At 42.1% G+C, this 19832-nt stretch overlaps 1 long non-coding RNA gene across 1 annotated transcript in view; it reads right to left on the bottom strand.

Moving 5' to 3' along the window:
- Positions 1 to 17737, bottom strand: part of LOC118160908 — a 112420-nt gene extending 94683 nt beyond the window's left edge. Inside the window, exon 1 of the long non-coding RNA XR_004747739.1 lies at positions 17438 to 17737. This is a non-coding gene — a long non-coding RNA (uncharacterized LOC118160908). The remainder of the gene's footprint in view (positions 1 to 17437) is intronic.
- Positions 17738 to 19832: the final 2095 nt, after the last annotated feature.

The following is a 19832-nucleotide window of genomic DNA, read 5'->3' as shown; positions in this document are numbered from 1 at the left end:
AACTTGAATAAATAGAAAAGCCCTCAGGGACTTGCTCCAGCAGAGCTTTATTTCTTCCTCTCTAACACACACCATGGTCTTTCCCTCCAGTAATAATAGCTATGGGAGCCAATGAAGAGCAATCCCCACTATGCAGCAGGGTACAACATTTACAACCCTGACCATGGTCACATAGCCACAGCAGGAAATAAAGGCATCCACTGCAATAGTGTTTAGTTAGCTGACATTCCTATGGGTTGTCAGAAGTGAACCAACCTTGCATAAGGACAAAGGAAATTAAGCTACCTGGATAACACATTATTGAAAACTTTTGACTTAACAAGGCCCAGATATTTGCAGGGTTGGCACCGGCAGGCAAAGAAAGAATTGGATGTACCTAATAAAAATGAAGCACGTGGAATTAAATAAAAACCACTGCTCAGCTTACGCTGTTGTAATGCAAAGGTATTCAGACCAGATTTGGGGCAGCATACAGCGTTTGTAGAAAAAGCAGCCATTCTGCAAAACTGGATTGCAGCTAGGCAAATTTGCAAAGGAATATGAAAGCAAAATACAACCACAGGCATAAAGGGCAGAGCTCTGAGGTTAATAAAGAAACAGCATTCTTTCCTGGATCTCCTAATACATTCTCAAGCCTAGGTATTACAACTGACCAGCTAAGAACATGTAATCCACTTTAATTGAACATTTTATTGCATGTTTCCTGGAGCTATGGAGCAGTAATGTCTTCACAGGAAAGATAACAGCTGTGTCTGTACTCTCAGGGGCAGCCCTCAGGCCTTGCTCAACACCAGCCTTGTCTTCCCTGCATACTGGAAACCTATTATTCTCATTAGATATCAAAGGCAAAGCCCAACATAATAGGTTTAAGCTGCTCCTGGAAAATACAGGTTAAGTAACAAAAAGAGAGCTGTATATGAAAGGAAACTCAGGCAGCTGAACACATGACAAAACAGGGTCTTCAAAGGAGGTATTTCAAGTTGAATCCTACTATTATACATAATTTTTAGCAAGCAGCATCTAGAGGACAACAGTGTTCAATGCATTTCTGGACATGGAATTCAAATTTGTTTGGTTTACCTATTCTGAGGAAAAGGCAGACAAGAAGAAGTTGTCCAGATTGTAAAATCAACCCTGGGTTCTGCTGGTCCAGGTCTTCCCAGCTTTCACTGGTAAAAGAGAAAGGGCACCCAGTGAAAAAAATCATAAACTCTTCCAGAAACTTTTATTCTCTCCTTGGAAAGGGCCCTTAAGGTCTGTTACCTGCATAAAATGTACTGGCTGTTGTCCTGAAGAGCACTGCAGCTTGTTGAAATCTTGTGCTCTTCACCTTAGTGAACTCAACATGAAAATAATCACAAGGAAAAAAAGTTTTTTGAACGGTTTTTTATTATGGTTTGTGTGCTGTACTATTTAGATCTTAAAAAAAAAAAAAAAAAAAAAAAAAAAAAAAAAAAAAAAGAGGCCTGGCTGGATATTTATTTTGTCTTAAAACTACCACTCATATTTTTTGCAAAGTTTTAAATAATTTTTTTTTAAGTTTCCTTCATGGAAAGAAAGACAGGGAGGAGAATGACAGCAGGAAGGTAAAGTGTCAAAAAGAAGGGATAGAAAATTACAGGAAAGGTGAAGAGTACCCTTCTTTCTTTTTCCCTCTCCTTTGCAGAACCTTTCCGCTTTACCAACAGTGATGTGGCTTCCATGATTTCAAATTTAAAATCAACAGTATAAAAGCAATTAAAATACTCAGCCCACCGATGATACCTTTCACCATGGGATTTCAGAGCACTCTATCTTTATCCTGTACTATTCTACAATGTAGCTATTTGAGGAACTGAAATCATCATTGCCTCCTGTGCATTTTAGCAACCACACAGCATCTTTTTTTATTATTTTTTTCTTAGCTCTGCCTTAGGGCAATGCTGGATGACTGAAGTTTCTGCCTCTCATCTTAACCAAAATGGAATTTTGGATCCATTTCTGAAGACTGATGCCATGCCTTTACATTTCTGCATATATTATGTACTTTTATTATAGGTCTGTTTCCTATCCTTAGTAAGATCATAGAGGGTAAGATATATACTATTAAGCCTGTGAGTGTATTTAAGAAATTATTTGGTCTGAGCTTGGATGATTCAATAACTCCCGCTGCAGGGCTTCTAATACAACATCAAAAGTGATGCAGCGCAGGTCTGGATAAAACCCTTTCCCCTCCTTCAGATTTGCTCAAAAGTCTTATGGGTTAATTTTGTAGTGACAGTAGTCTTTATAAGAAACTAGGTATCATCTGTGTTCTGCTCACATGAAACTAGCAGAAGTGCATCAGCCTTTGCACTATGGTTAATGTGGCAGAAATTTAATTGCACACCCAAGCCTGATCTGGATCTGATTTGTAGTGTTCCTGAAAGATAGACTGTGGAAAGGCAAGACTGACTGGTTTAGGTTGGAAAAATTATAAATTAGATTCCATTGCTTGTAATGCAAACAAATTTCATGGCCATGTTTCACCAGAAACTTCTGAAATAAAAGTAATGGAATAATAAAGTCTGTGAAATAAACATCCTTCTCTCTCTAGTCTAGTAGTTAAGATGATCAAGTCCATTCACAGAAATCTCCATTATAAGAGGTGAAAATTGTATTCAGATATATTGAATGTTTCAATGTATTTCAGTGGTTTATATCTCAAGATGTTTGAATTACCTTTGAGTAGGAACTCTTCTCCCTCACTCAAAAAATCTGAACATTTACCTCCAGATGCCTTAAACAAAAGAAGAGGTAATATATAGTGGCATATTAATGCTTTCATGTACTTTGAAGCAGTGTCTAACAGAAGAATAAATTACTTGCTTGGTTCTGAAAATATGTATAAAAGTAATGGGCCTGGGGAATTACTGGTGGAACATCCTGGGGAACAACGTCACCTAAACAGAAGGGGAAGCTGCATGTATGGTATACTAATAACTAGAGTCAGAAGCAGAGCTCCTTTTATTTATTTATTTATTTATTTATTTATTTTCTTTCCAGAAAATACCTTCGTTCAGGTATGCAAGGGGAAGGAAGCTTAAATCCCATGGAATTGTGAGGCACTGCTTTTGTGTGATTATTTATTGCCAGTGTTCTATCACTATTGTACCTACGAGATGCCTAAACTTAAAAATGACCTGGTTGTGCTAAATGCCATACATACACGTCAGTGCAGAGAGCTCCTGCTTGAAGGAGATAGCAAGCCACAGACAGGGAACACACAACAAGGGGGAAAGAGGAAGGATCGTCTCTATTTCCTGAACAAGAAAGGGTGATACAGAGATAAGTAACAAGGAATCTGAGTGCTTTGGGCCTGAATTTTCCTGGGCCAGGACAGTAGTGCCTTTTCTCCAGAATCACCATTGCTTCTGGAAATGCTAACAGATGATCTGCAGGGTTTTGGTAGGAGGTAAGCACTAACAAGAAGATAGCCACATGTACCATTGCCCTCAACAGCACAGGGCAAGATAGCACCAGACACCCATGACTGGTAGGAAATTCTCTCACAGTGGTGGATCTGGGGCTAAGCAGTAGGAAAAAAAAATGTAATTTTTGCCCCTCTATGCTTTTTCCTTGTCTCATTTGCTTACAGAGAGGCCTTAAAAAGGATGGGCATGTCACAGATTTGAAGTGAAAAGAAACAAGAATCTGTCAGTGACATTTTTTTAGAAGAGCTGGTGCTTGAGTAATGAAAACATAGTTCACCCAGATAAGTGACTGTAAGAAAAACAAAACAAACAAAACAAACAAACAACAAAACAAACAAACAAACAAACAAACAAACAAACAAAAACAATATTTATTCTTGACTCCTGCCATGTGATCTTGAGTTCTCTGTGCCCAGCTTTCTGGCTTCTCTGTGGTTAGGTATCCTAACTTGCAAATGCAGAGTGCAGCGGCTGAATGCACAGACAGCCTGCAAGCTTCAGGTAAAATCTTTCTCTGAAAAGTATTATTCATCATTAAGAGATGAGTATCAGTTAGATGCAGCAGTACAGTGTATCAGAAAGAGACCTTGCTTCGATCTAGATCTTCTCTTTGACTTCCAGAGACTAGACCACTAGACAAACTAGACAAATCATTTATCACTAATGTGGAGCACTTTGTAGAACTTGTTATTAGGGTTGCGTGCATATAATAACCTAGAAACTCTGGGTTATCACTGATGCTTGCAGCTGCCATGGCAACAGAGTTGGTAGGCATCTCTCAAAGATTTTTTTTTTTTTTTTTAAGGACTCCTTGAAAGTATGAGGCATTTATCATCCAGCATGCACAAGCAGGTTTAGCTATGAAAACAGTCTGCCAACAAAATGACAGGCAGTGTCTCCCTTTAGTTTCCCTATATATCATATTTTTTAGTTCTGCATTCATGCTACTGCATTTAACCAGCTCTTATTTTTATGGCATATAACTAAACTAGGTTTTCAGGATTTTCCAGTGTTCAGAGTTTTAGCTTTGCAGTTCTCTCTGATGTGACTGGGCGTTGCCCAGAGCAATTTTCCTTGAAGATATTTGAAAATTTAGACCTCACTGCCTTTGTCTAGGAACAAAGGAAAAAAAAAAAAAAAGTAAGCTAAATCAGTGGAAAACTAAAGATTTGCCATTTTCAAATAAGCATGGAAATACTGAGGATCCATCCACAGAAAGGGATTATTTTGTTTATGTATAGGTCTAATATTTTCCTTTGAGGAACATTTGCTATGTCTTCCCTCCTAATGCCCCTGGAATAACCATTATATTTTCTGTACCTTAGAAAAGTGGCACCCCTAAGGATGTGAGCACCAAAGAGACTATTTAAACTGCAAGTAAACCACAATAATAAGGACTGTACAGACTGTGCTATAGAGTCTCCATCTAGCTGTCCCAAAGCCCTTAAAAATCACAAAACATTTAAGACAGACAGGACCAAAGAGACGTGAATTCTTTTTTTGCCCATCATTGATAAAGAATGGAGGCCCTGACAGGTTAAGCCATATTAACTGACAGTTACTGAGTAAGCCAATCTCCAGCTCTGCCACTGGCCTGAAATTCCTCTTGAACCCAACATCTTGAGATTAATCACAGGATTATCTTTCCTTCCTTCCTAACTGTGCTTTTAAAGGACTGGATATAGACAGCTTGACATGTCCAAGCTGATAACCTGGTCCAAAGTTTTAGAAGACTAGGTTAGATATGCATGCTTTAGGATGAGTTATGAAGCCTGCCATTTATTATCCTTTATTTGTGTTGTACTGCACTTTCAGGATCAGAGCTCCATTCTGCTAAGCGAGTGCTTGCAAATCAATTGCAGATGCCTTTGTGGGAAGAGATGACACACATTCTCTAGAAAGGCGTGATTCACGGCACAGCAGAGATGGAAAGCCTTGCTTCCTGTACAGTTCTGAAACCTCCACCACTGCTAAACCCTTGGGGGTAAGTCATAGCTCCAAGAAGCACAGGGAGACTGGGGTCAGGTGAGTTGAGAAGCAGCACTGCTTTAGCGGAACTGCAACTATTCTCTCTGTGGAAGTCAGAATAACTACAGAGGCTCTCTTTGTCCCTCCTACACTTGTACAGCCATGCAGCTAGTGACTCCACAACCACAGGATGTATCCAGGGCCATGGTCATACTATAACGAGGGCTCCATGTGAGTGGTTTTCTAACACTGTGAGTTCATCTGATTTTAGATGCAAATCCCCCTAGCCATCCCAGTGACATCCTTTGGAGACACCTCAGCACAGCTGCCACAAAGCTCTGGTTTCTCTAGGGGAATACTCAGGTGGTATGATGAACTGATGCACAGCAGACATGCAAAACAACATATAAAATGTTTAAATGACAGCCAGCAATCTCATCAACAGCTGTATTTCTTTTAAAAGCAGAGTTTGTTTATCTTCAGGGACTGAGAAAAGTCCTTACGCTTTATATTTTGCATGAAAACAGCTTTTCCTCAAGAAAAGAGTTGGGTTACTGAGTTCAAGGGAGTCTGGCTACATACTAAACCGATAACAGCCTTTCTTCTATGTCTGGGCCTCTTTCTTCTGGAAATAATCTGGAAGCAGGGTCTGCCCAACAGTGAGAGCGGCAGCCCATCAGCCAGGCAGCAGTTGCTGATGAATCCAGCTTTGTGCTTGCGCCTGCCAAGACTGGCCACCTCTGGTCCTTGGCAAATGTAGGCAAAAAAATGTGACCTAGTCTGCTGTGAGGGTACTTTAATAAGAAATAACAAAAGCTACTAGGGAAACTTGGAGCTATGCACTATTATGATATACCTGCAGGAAGGCTCAGTAGTATCTGCTGTTCACAGAATATCTATTTTACAAGAAGGAGTGGCTGAGAATGCTGCTTTTGTTTTACAAGTGGATGTCCTTGCATACGTTTCCTGCATTAGGCTTTGCCTTAACCTTCTTACCATTTTGTTAGACATCTGTAAGCTCTGGATAGTTTAAAAGCAGTGTACCCTCCATGTTCAGCTTTCGTATATATTGGCAAAGAACAAAATATGCTCATGAAGGGTATATAATGTACTCAGCATTTGCACTTCAGTGAATTCTCAAAGATCCTTCTGTTGCCTGCTTCTCTTCACCACGCCTTATAGATTGATATGACAGAGACTAAGATGTCTGAAACCTTCAGTGGTTTTCCTCCTAAAGGAGGCAAGTGATTCGGTGGAACATTTTCTAGTGGTGTGCTGTGTCCAGAACGGGCTGGAAAACTGTGAAAGAGAGAGGAAGAAAATGCCCATGAGTTAGTTTCCTTCTTCTGAAGCTGAGCATCTGGCCTATGGAAAATCAGTGTTGTTTCACAGAAAAATAAAAAAATAAAAAAAATATATAAAAAAAAGTACAAAGCAGCAAAGATGAGTCTTTCCTCCTACCGGCGAGCTTTATTACCATGGGCTTTTATATACCATTGGCTTTCTTACAAGACCAATGCTACTTTCAGAGTTAAAAGTCAAATACAACTTGATTGGTATTGGTGAAGTTACCAGACGTCTCAGCAGAGTTATTTTAAAACTCTTTTAATGAAGTCACCTGATTAGTCCCATCCTACCCTTTCACCACATCATGTGATTCCACAGCTGCTGGCTTCTACTAAAGCAGGGCAAGGAAGGACTAAAATTGGCACTGCTTCTTACAAGAGACAAGGAAGTATATTTAAAGAAATATGAGGGGAATATTGCTCCAGTGAGTCTCTAATCCACTGAAGAGGAAGCCCGTGTTTGTGCTGACATGTTATGAAGTGGCTTGAAGGATCTGATGGAGCTCCTTATGGACCAGAACTGAGAATCTGGATTTATCCCACCTAACTTCAGGCACGTACATAAGACGTTAAACTCCTTTACAGCCAATGGGAAGAAAAAGAACACCCAAAAGGTCACCCAGGTCAGCAGCGGTGGAGTGAATTACTTCATGGAAATGCCCCTGTCTTCTGATTTATGAATATTTTTTTATTGCTGCAGACCAAATGTGATGCTATCCTCACTTAAACTGGCAAGAAATTCACCTCCAAATTCTATAGCAAAACCTCTTTCTTTCTTTTATCTGTGGTGAATCTGGGGTGCTCTTTGCTGTTTATTTCTCTACACACTGTCATAACATTTGCCTAAGTAGCTATTGCAAGGACAACACGCAGTCTTGGAGAAGTATTATGTTAAAGCAAACATCAAGAGAGGGCAAATTGCAGTGAGTATTACTTGAGGCACAATTTCTGTCACTGAGATGGTTTTATCTTTTATTATTGTTTTTGTTATTTTACCCAGAGTTTTCCAGTTGTATTCTTAAGAGGGCAAGTAATGGCCTTGGGGCACAGATGGAGCTGTTTGGGGAGGCTGGTGCTTTGGCTACTGTTACAGAAGGGAGGAAGGAAGCAGGAGGATGAGGAAGCAGAGATAAAATTCCATAATCCTTGTCGTTTGTTTAATCTGCCTGAGTGAAGCTGCTGACTTATGTTTCTTCCTTGGGATCTCACTTCTGTTAAAGAGGAGATTAACTATGCTGACATGTTAAGGTCTGCAGAGTTTTAAAATGCTTTGTATGGCTGTTGCAAATCTTGTGATATCGATCTGTGTTGCACATGTGCCTGTTCCCTTGTATGTGGGTATGCTCTTCACACATATGAAGGCAAAATACCAATGCAATGAAATTGCTGTTTCCCTTCATATATGACACTACTGGTAATTAAAAGTAAACCTTTCTGCTTTAAGCCTAACATATCAGAAGTTCAGTGTGTTTTTTTGTTTTTCTCTCCTGCATTGAAACTCTTTTGTTATGTTGTCTTAAAAGTGATGTGTAGCTATTTTGATAATGGAACAATTTAAGTACTTTGAAAGGGTTGTCTGTAACCTGGAACATTGTTTTTTAAAAGCCCAGAGCACTGACAATAACATATAACTTTGTTTTGTGTGGTTTCTTTTCCAGCTTCATCCCATTACTCTTCTAAGGGGTGAGTAACATTGGTCCTGAATCGACTATCAGCATGACAGGAGTGAAGGAAACAAGACATCTTCCTGGTTGTAGTTTCAACACAGCAGTGCTTGGCACGGAGCATGAAACAAGTAAGGGACAAGCATCCTGCTGGTTTTCCAGTTTTCCTTGCCCACTCCCAGGCCCAGAGCTGGCCTGGCTCAATGCAGAGGTGGAGGATGCTTTACTTTCTGTTGATTGACACCAGGCCTCAGGGCTGGCCAAGGACATGAAGGCCTGCAGGCAAGCTCAATTCCCAGGCTCAGTGTGTGTGTTCCTCCTGAAGCAGTCTGTGCTGGCAGAGGTATAAGGCTGCTCTTTTACCAGTGCCATGAAACGCACCTACCCCCAGTGAGGGCAGGCCTCCTTGGCAAGTGGCCGCTCCAGATGAGGACTCTCTGCTTTCCCCAGAAATTTGACTTGCACATGCCTTCTCCTATTTTTGTGAGTTTGAGAGCAACTCTCTGTGCTGCCTAGTCAGAGGTGGCCAGCTCCACATAATGGTGTTTGAAAACTTCACAACCCGGCACTGCCTTTCAGACCTCTGCAATGCATTAAAGCAAAAGATGCGATGCACGGGCTACAAGTGTCCCAATGAGGCAGAAGTCAGGTGAGGTCTGGGGAAAGAAGGAGGCAGGAGGAAGGCATCAACCGGTTCTCCTGCCTGTGATTTACGGCACCTGTGACTGCTACATGTGAGGCACATCCGATTAGTGTATTATTCCAGATGGCCGTACTGATGGAGGGAGTCTCTCTGCCACCATGGGGCAGGATTTACAGCCAGTGCAGCTCAGCTGTAACAGCTGCAGGTAAATCCAGGACTGGAGCCATGAGCCTCTCCACTGAATGACCGCTTCCCCAGGCCCCCCATTGGCACCTGCCACCCAGCCCTGTCCACCCCGAGCATTCCCTTGGGGTTGCCCCATGGCATGTACACCAGCTCCTGCAAGTTTGCTTTTTTCCCTGCTCTTGCAAAATAACAGATTACAGCGGATGGTTTCCCTCCATCTGTCTCAGAAATATGTGAATCACAGAGCCAAACGCGTGCTACCAGACAGGGGGGAAAAGATATTAAATCACATCCTTCTCATAATGTGTCATGGTTACGTCGAGAATGACACACTGTACAGTGCTTGAGCCCACACTCCTTTTTTAAGTATGTTAAATGGCACCACATCATGTAGTTTATTGCACACTCTGCGTGTCTACCCAGAACTGATTTTCTAGGGCTGGCAACAATTTTTTACCTGCTCATCAGGCATGGGGCTTTTCTATGTCCAATGAATCAATGCTGTTTCCATTGAGAAGCAGGCAGGAAACCTCCACTGTGGTTGGACCCAGCCAGCTCAAGCAATTAGTGCTTAAGACTTTCTGACTGCATTTGCACAAAGTGCTTTCTCCCCTCTCGTTTCTCCCTGGTCTATTTTTGTAGTTCACCCCTAGATATTGATGACATCCTATAAATACCAGTGAGCATGCTTTCCAAGCTCCAGGAGCATCTCAGGAGGCTTGAGGACGTCAAGCTTCCACTTTTCTGGTTGTCCTCAGCGGGTTTACCTGGCCACTGAATGAATAAGAAGCTTTATTGTAAATACAAGATTTTGGATGCACATATCCTTTGCATTCAGTAGGAGAAAACAGCTGTCAATACCTAGAGAGCTGTGAAACAGTACTAATCCTCAGAGCTCTTGTAATCTCCAGAAGCAAAGCCAGAAGATGGGGAAGAATGTCAGAACTAAGAGGAAATATATGGAAATGAGAAGGCAAATTGGAGGCAAAGAGGGCTGATGTCTTTGGCTGCAGTTCCTATCATTCATGCAGGGAGTCATAACAGGAAGAATTATCATTTTTCCCCACATTTGTCTTAACAGCAGTCTGTGTCCTGGATTGTGGTGTCTGCCTGCTGGTGGGAAAAACAATGGAGCTGCAGTTTCATGGTAAAACGTATCAGGAGAAAAGACATGCACAAAGTAACAAAAGTTAAATGCCTGTCAAGTTTGTAGTAAATCGCGAGATGACACCAGCCGACAGCTACATCTGGTCTGAAGGACCGACAGTGAGGACACAGTAAGAACGCAGGTACCAAAATGCTATATTACTGTCTCATCAGCAACATGATAGTGAAGCAGAGTTAAACTGCTTTTTTTCAGAGGGGCTGCCTTGTATGATGCATTCATGAGATGATGGGATCTGACAAGTTAGCATGTGCTTCACCCCTCCTCTACTGGTGGTGACTTTCTTCCCGCTTCTCAGCAGAGACAGCACTGATTTGCTGAGCTCAGAATGGCCCTATGGGTGAGAGCTGTTGTGCTCTCATACACTGCATCTGTCTGAGGTGTTTCTGTCCCATATGTTACTTTGGGATAAAAAACCCTTCTAACTCAGGCTGGAATCCAATATGGCCAGGGACGTCCTGGGCCAGAAAAGTTGAGGAGAAGGAACAGAGCAAGACATAACTTGAAGATCTGTAGAACTAAGCCAGCAGCACACAAAAAACATCATGGTATATATTAAAGCTAACTAAAGTATTGCAGGGCACAGCATTATGCCTTCACAATTAGCATCAGGCAGCCCCAGCTGGTATGTATCATGGGGAGCTGCCTAGGTCATACCTAGCTAGGAGTGGTGAACTGGTGCATCAACTAAGTAATTCACAAATGGTTCTTCTATAGCAGAAGGCTAAGTAGGACACAATAAGGGGTGAGACCCTCTTCCCAGCTGAATAGATACACCTTGGATAAGTGTGTCTCAAAAATCAATTGGGGTAACTTTTTTCTGCAGCTCAAGTTCCATTTGTTACCAACAGCTTGATAATAATGGACAAAAAATGGATATATGAAAATAATTTGTGTGGTTCAGTGCCACTTAGTGGCTCTGTCCCAAGATACTGAGGTTTGTTCAGAAAGGAAAATCTTCAACTTTTTCTGCAGCACCTTGTCCCACCAGCATAGAACCCTGCAGATTCATTCCTCTGTTAATTAGCACAGATATATGTCAAATCATGAGGAGCACATTACCTAGGATGTAATACTAACAACTGCTTGTCTGACAAAGTGTAATCTGTAACTCTAACAGATAATTTTAGCTATGTATCAAGTATCTTATAGCAGACACATCAGGTGAAACTACCGTATATGAAGACCCATACAGATAAAACACTATGCTCCAAGTTTTGCACAGGCCCATGAAAAAAATCTTTCTGTCCTGAGGATGCACAGATCTCTCCTTACAGGAAAAACAGCATGGACCATAATAGATAGTTCGATTTCACAACAGTGAAATCCTGAATGACAAACAAACAGCATAACAGCCAACACTGATTTCATCTCTAAGGATTTCTTAAAATGCTTTTTGTTCTGTGGAGAGTTAACATGGATCTTGTGTGGAAAGAAACAGGTGGAGCACAAGTGTGTGTACACAAGCATATGTGCATGGTGCTCATAGGTTGTGGGGTTGACAACAAGGGGGTCTATTTATATGGGAACAAGGAAAACATGTTTTCTTTGCTCCCTTCAGGAGGAAATGAGCAGTGAGTGGGAGATGTAGGGAGTGCATCTTTCTCTAATCATCTATGTGTTGGGTGGCTGAAGGAGTATGCTGGGAGGGATGCTGCTGCTTCCATGGCCTGGCATTTACAAGTTGTGCTGCACTTCTGAGGCAAAGTGCCCCTGGCACATTTTCTGCCATGGTTTGTCTGTTTTTTTCCTAGGCTGGGGCTGGGCAAAGTGTGTGGTTCAGGCACCGACATAATCATGAGCATTGCATAGACACAAGCCCAAAGCCAGAAGTAAGCAAGAAGACAACATCATATACTTATTCTTGATTTGTTTCTAAACTTGTCTTACCATTGCACTCTAAAACATTACTGGTCCTCTACCTCACACCCCTAAATCTAAAATGCATTAACTCTCTCACTCCCAAGTGAATAAAGTCTTTAAAGAAAGGAGCATATACTTCAGCAGTGCTGATGGATAACCTACAGCTTCCTCACTGGGGAAACTGTCCTATATAGCTTAGTAAGCCATAGGGGCAGGTCAGCTGGGGGGTGGGCAGTGCTCTGGAGACTCATTGCTTGTAACGATCTGTATACTTGAGATAGCAAAAGACTTCCTGGAAAAAAGAGCACAGGTGAAGAGGAAAAATATACCTGAATTAGCAAGGAAAGTTGGGTAAAAATGCAGCACAGAGAAACTGCCAGATGTCTGAATATACAGAGAAACTAATATGAATTTTGCTCAGGCAAATGTGAACTTTTTAGCTATAGTAATTCACATTGAAGAAAAAAGATCAAAGAAAAACAGTGAAATTAGTCAGCTGAATTTTAATATGTAACTGACTGAAGACTAAGGAAACTCTTACAGATGATAGTAGAAACACTTTCTAGAGATCAAAGTTTAGCTAGAGATAAAAGAGAGAACAACAAACTAACATTTTGTAATTTCCTCCCCACCCTGATAACATTTGCTGTGCATTATTTATGAAAAGACCACTAGGCCTTTTTTACTGGGGAGAACATGGTAGATGCACCTTTGATAGGGCTCCTTAAATTTCAGAAAGCATTCCAGTTGCAGTGGTCCCTGGTAAGTTTGCTATCAATTTCAATGGCATCAGAACTGGGTACATGGTAAATTTAACAATTAAAATAAACCAGACACATTAAGTTCCTTATGGTGTGTCCCAAATAGCTTATAAAACACAAATGCTTCCTCAATCATTAGGGATGAACAGGTCCCCTGGCATTCTAAATAGGATGCAAAGCGTGGATCAGAATGGGTAATAAATTGAATTAATGTGGCAAAGATATAGGCTGATGTCAAACTGATGTTAAGGGACTGACTTATATTGAACTTCTCCTTGGAGACAGCAACATAGAGAAATGGTTAGTGCTTCATCTCTAGCATAGCTACGAAGCAGCCTGTTGCCATACTATTGTATCAAAGTGTCATCTCACTGGTGCATGTAAGGGAAAATCCTGGTTCCCTCAGTGTCAGAACTCAGTTTGGATGCCAGCAGGAGATTCCTGTACATCAGGTGAGAAATTTCTCTTCCTCCAGCTTGACTTGGACCAGAGGAAGGTGGGGGCATGCCTCACAGCAGTCTCCACTTCACCATGGCACGCTCCTGAGATGACTACCTCACCCTCTGCACTGTGAGAGAGGGTGGAACTGAACCATGTGCTAGATGCCTTTCACATCCTTCTGTGCCTGAGCTCTAATCTTCTGTAGAAGAATCAAACCTATTTAGTGTATAAATATGCCTCTAGAGAAACAAAATGGAGGGCAGGATTCGCCAGATAAAGGTTTACAATGGCAAATTTAAAGAATGCTGGGAAATCTTTTGAAAGGGAAGATAGAAGGCAGTAAACAGCTGAAAATACAGAAACACAAATCATTGAAAGAGTCCAGAGAGGCAGAAAACAAAAAGTGAATAAATGGTATCATGAGTAAAGGTTAAGAAAATATACCTGTTGACTTACAGAAAAGGAATGGAAGTGGTCAATAGACTCTCCTTCATCTGGCACTAGCCCTTTTTATCTGCAATCCCATTAATCAGGCATAATATTGTACAAGTGCCAGTACTGGATAGACGCAAGGTTGTGATCTCCTAGGACAATGAGAATCAGCCCAGTGTCCATCATGAACTTTTAAATCTAGAACATCTGAAGCCAATTTTCCCCCTTCCAAATAGCCCATTTTATGGCTCTAGTGGCAGCTCTTCACACTAAAGCACTTATGAAAAGTGCTGCAGATACTGAGCAACTCATGGTTTAGGTTACACTTCCAGATGCCCACATGCTCTTCACCTTTCTGTGTTTTGGGAGTAGCTGCCTGGCCGGCCATAACAAACACCTGACTGAAAAAGGCAGCAGTGCCTTTCTGTGGGCTTTATGAGCAGTGATTGGAAACATCCTTTATCAACAACTTCTCTTCATCATGGGCCAGCTTGGGTTCATCCTGAGCCATATCAATGCTGAGTCTCCTTGGGAGTTTTTCCAAAGTTAACTGTGTAGTGCATATGTGGAGAGAGAAAACAACAAAGAAAGGAAAATTAGGCTTGGCTTGACTCCTTATCCAAGGTACTACCAAACACAGCAACCTTTCTGCTATGTGCTGCCCAATATTTGCACTCAGGGAGACATGCTCTGCAGCAGCAGTAAGAAGAGCAGTGACCCAGGCACTGTGAAAGCAGCAACAAAGCTGTTGCTGTTGCCTTTCCTGAGGGGAGCATGTTGGTAGGGGAGCTCAAATGTAATCACTCTATGTGCTTTTGCAGAAACTGGAAACCACTGACCCCATAAAATGCCATCAGCTGCCTGTGATAGCTGCTCCTGTCTCTTCTCACCCCGTCCGTAACATAAAGTCATAAAGTGACAAGCTGACTAGACAGAAGATCCAGAAAAATGCTCTTTCCAAGTATTCAAAAATGTCTGACACCTCCCCATTATCATCTCAATAAAATTGAGTGGGGAAAAAAAAAAAAAAAGAATAAAAAAGCCTCCAGAGGAGGCTTTTTAAAAAATAAAAGAGCAGGAGAAGCTGCTGCCCTGCAGGGTACATGTTCTCATGCCCCAGAGAGTCCAGGGGCTGAGGAGAGGGGATTGATGGCAAAGCGACCATACAAAATGGCTCCCCTTCCACAACCGTAGGGAAATGCTGGGGGGGGGTTACAGGCCTATTTTACACATTTTTTATACAAACTGGTGGGTGACAGGGTGGCAGGGGCATGGGGCCAGTGTGGGTGTTGCACTGGAACAGGCCCAGGGGTGAGGTTGATGAGGTGTGCCACAGCGTCATGGCCATCTTGGAGCTGACCCCAGCCCTGGCAGCCTCACAAATGTTTTCCTTTGAGCTCAAAAGTGTTGTCTTGAGCAAAACGTTAGGTGTCTTCCTAGTTAAGAGTGTGTACTGGTCATGTACTAGCCCAGAGAACTTGGACTGCAGCAGTGCAACTCATCTCAGATGGAGAAGGAAGGAGCAGCGGAGACAAAGCGTCAGGGACTGACTGCGGGCCCCATTCCTCCATTCCCCCTGCAGCACTCGGGGGGATGAGGTAGGAGAATGGGGATGTGAGGAAGGTGTTTTTGGCTTGCTTTTAGTTTCTCACTGCTCTAGTCTGCTAGTGATAGGCAGTAAATTATATTAATCTCCCTATGCCGTCTGTTTTGCCTGTGGTGATAACTGGTGAGTGATCTCCCTGTCCTCATCTCAACCCTTGAGCCCTTTCCATTGTATTTTCTCCCCCAGTTCCTTTGAGGAGGGGGAGTGAGAGAGCAGTTGTGGTGGAGTTCAGCTGGGTAAAACCACTACAGAAATATATCTCAGTTCTTTATGGCAGCACTTAAAACACTTTATATTTACCTGCCCACCTTTTGAAAATGTATTGAAAGTAATAAATACCACCGAAGAGGGGACGAACCTACATTTCAGCTGGCAAAGAGCATTCATGGGAAGTTCTGGAGAAGAAAGTAATCATTATCTTGCCAACCCGCAGTAACCAAGTAGGATGCACATCCATCCAGGAGCACTGCAGAAAAGACCTTCTCCCTACAGTGGACTGAGGACTGTTGACAGAGATTGATTTAAGTAACATGTTGTCAGAAGCTCTTCTGAATGACTGCAAGCTATTATGTGGCTTTATACTTAAGTACTTTAAAAATGCATATTATTTAACTGACACAGCGTTATAGCCCCTTTATAGCCATTAAGGTTGCTCATACCGTGGCAATGTGAATACAAAGTTGTCATTATGGTAGTACCAATATGTATACACATACAAGAAAAGGACAGAGATGCTACCATTCGTGGCATAGAAATGACATCTCAGCCTTAGCTATGCCAGTACAATTTGTGCTGCTGGAATGCATGTCACCTTAATCCTTGGCTGAATGACTACGGGGATGCATATTCCTACTATGATGTTAATAGCAATTCTTACCAATTCCAGAAGCGCACTTGTCCCATGGTACTGTATATATCAAGGCAATGGCTGCAGTCTGCTACTATACTTCCCATCCATTTTCTATAATCTTTCTAACTGGGTCTCTGTATCAACTGTGAAAGTAGAGGACATCGGAGGACATGCTACTACTACTACATTATGACCTGCTGAAGAAAGGAAGGCATGGCTATATTTAAATCAATGTTCCATTGACAGTGTTCTGAGTTAGCAAATAAGTCCTTATACTTTTACCTGTCGTAAGATTGCCATATATTAACACAGTAATGGTGATACATTTCAGCAATTTTTTCTTCCTTTGCTGATCACATATTTCTAATTCCTTTTTAGCTTCACTCTCTTTAGTGTGCAAATTCTAATTTGCAAGCTTAAAATACAAATTCTGTTTGTGAAGATAAGATTTCGTAAATATTACATCTCCTCTGGAAGAGGAGGAAATTATTTTACGTTCTCTTAAACAAATTATTTAGCTAATATCAAGTCTTCTCCAGGTTAGAATTTTTGAGATGTAAATACATTTTAATATGCCAGCCTTATAGCAACTATATTATAAACATCCGTGCTATTTTAGGCATTTTAGAAGTTGTTACGCTTCAGCAATACCCACAGTAGCAGACCTACTACAGCTAGAAAACCCACACTATATTGTAGAATGAGAAAAGTAAAAACAAACAAACAAAAAAACTGTACATTTTAAAATCAGATATCCAGGGTGCATGTATCCTGAAGGGCACTGAAGGAGATCCCATCCTGTCCCCATGCCGTTCAGCTCAGAGGACCAGCTGCAACAAACCCTGCCCATTCAGTGGGTGAAAATATTTGGAAGTGTTGCTCTTGTATAGGAATGACAAGGCAAATGAGGAAGGTTTAGAGCTAGAGGAACCAAAAAACTACACTTAAGAGGACTGAGTAATTTCTAGAAGATAGTAGGAACTCCTCATGTCCACATGTTGAATCACTAAACCCAGAATAGAAGGAAGAGAAAAGGATGGGGCCATAGATTCAGACTCACCATTCTTCCATTGAGCTTCACTGGAGCTGGGAGCTAAGAGCAGCTGTTACTCACATGAACAACAGCCCACCACAGCAAGACATAGGGATTCTCTCTGCTCTGACCTGGGACCACAGCAGCAGGGAGTAGCCAGAAGTGTCTCCCACAAGAGCATGATACTGCCACAGTGAGAAGCAGCAGCTCTTCTGAGTTCTCAGCTCAGCCAGAGCAAGAAAACCAGCGCTGTCTCTCACAGCACCGAGATATCACCAGTTGGCTGGCTGACTGTGTCTTGCCTCGCTGAGAGCCAAAGGCTGGTGAGTTCCAAACAAAATTTTGTCCTTCTGAGTACTGGCATCTCACAGTTACTGCTAATCCCTAAATTCAGTAGGAACTTCTACCCAGGACATCCTTGCCTTTTCTGGCAAGGTAGCACTGGGGTCAAGCTGCCTTGCAGATGCGCAAGCGTGCTGAGTAAGCTGGCTTTTTGGACACAGTATTATCGATACAGAGAGGACCACTACTACGTCAGCCAGTGTGGTTTTCAGTGGCTCTGGGCCTGACCCTTCTCCAGACCTGGCTGCAAAGTGATGCTGGAGAGGGTGAAAAGGGGGAAGACCTACACAGTTTGGGGGCAGGAGGTGGGGGCATTGTAGAGCCAGCAGTGAGACAGCACAGGCTGCAGTGCAGTCACAGCCTGAAGGTGTGTGGATGGGAGTCCTTTTCTCAGAAGGGGGGAAGTCCCCATTTCTAAATCTAAGGTAGGGATGTGAGTGAGCACTGCCTTGAGATTTTGGTGGAGCACCACTACCCAACTTCTGCTGGAGAATGAAGAGGAAACCTGAAAAGGTTAATATTTCTCGAGAAAAGACACAGTAGTATATAGCTTAACTAAAAACATTGGGATGGGTCATGACTTACATTAATTGGTTTCAGAACCTCTTGGATTATATTCATTCCATGGAAGGGAAAAGTTTTGTGCTCTGAGGTAGCAGAAGTGCCCAACTTTAAGAAACACTTCTTGGAAACTCACAGTATGTTTGCAATAAGTGGTGGTTCCAAAATAAAGAAAGTATGGGTATAAAATAACAAAAGTAGTTAGTATATGTTATAAGGTAATCATCTGTAAAAGGACCTTGAATGTCAACTTTAATGCAGGCTGAATTTTTATGGTTATGTTGTATAAACTTTGAAAACATTAGTTTATATACTGGAAATGCTGACAAGCCATGAACTACAGTGCTGTGACCAGCTAATTGAATCCATATTCCCCTGCATTCGGGGAATCAATAACTATTAGAAATGAAGGGCACTGCCTTAAAAGCCCGATGAGCACTTCTTGCAAAGGGGGGTTCTTGTAGCAAAAAGCCATCTGTGAAACATGGTAGGAACACGTGCCAGGTCTCTGCAAGAGCATCAAGTTCAAAACACAGCACACTAAGTACATGCACAGCTTAGCCCTAAGGAAATGCTGTCATTTTTTTTCTTCCTTCCAGATTTAGGATGATAAACAGCCTGCTATGCCAGCCTAAGAAAATTGCCAAGTTCAGGGATCCTAAGCTGAGCTAAGCAATACTGTTGGACACCAGTATCTTAACCAGGGTGTGAAGACGCCAGGGAGCAACTGGGAGCGTGGAACCTATATATAGCAGCAGCAGGCTGCTAAGCACTGGTGTAACAAGCCTGACTAGTGCCTTGTTACTTACTCATGCATGAAAACGACACCTTATGGTACACATGCTGCAGCTCAGTAATAACCCCAGGGGTAAGCGATTGGTGGAGAAAGGACCCAAGCACCTTCTCACAGGAGCAATATCCACCATGACATGACTGCTCCCACACCTGGACAGGGATCCAACACGTGCCCTTTGACTGGGCTGCCTGCAGGTACGCAGGGATAGATAGGTGTGCCACCAGAGAAGCTGGTGCCAGAGCAGTGTTAAACACAGCTAGTTGCTCTTCTGAGTGTTCATTCTTAATGAAATGCCCGCTGAGGTTGTTTTCACATGATTTTTTTTTTTTTTTCCCATAGCTAAATGCTGTCTGCTATTGCTTCTAGTGGTGGGGTCAGACCAGGACACTGAGATTGTCTGTGCGTGTGCGTGTAAATTTTTCATGCTTGCAGAGGAAGAGGGAGGGAGAAGCAGGAATGAGAAACTATAACCATCAATTACATACCATGTGTGTTCTAGAAATCCCAGAGAAAAGTATCTGTGCTCATTTTCCTGCTTGCAGCTACCTCCAGTAAAATACTAAATCACATTCACGTTTGCACAGTGGATCCAGCACAGTATATGAGCACATGACCAACTGCAGGCATCTGAGAGTTTCCATTGCTGCTACTCACACTCACATGTAACGATGTTCTAGAAAGATTTATTGGACTAGAATCCAGAAGAGAAATTAGCTTTATGAG

Source organism: Oxyura jamaicensis, chromosome 1 (assembly GCF_011077185.1).
Source record: "Oxyura jamaicensis isolate SHBP4307 breed ruddy duck chromosome 1, BPBGC_Ojam_1.0, whole genome shotgun sequence".
Classification (NCBI taxonomy): Eukaryota; Metazoa; Chordata; class Aves; order Anseriformes; family Anatidae; genus Oxyura; species Oxyura jamaicensis.
The sequence above is the reverse complement of the archived record's forward strand: the minus strand, read 5'-3'. Positions and strand labels throughout refer to the sequence as shown.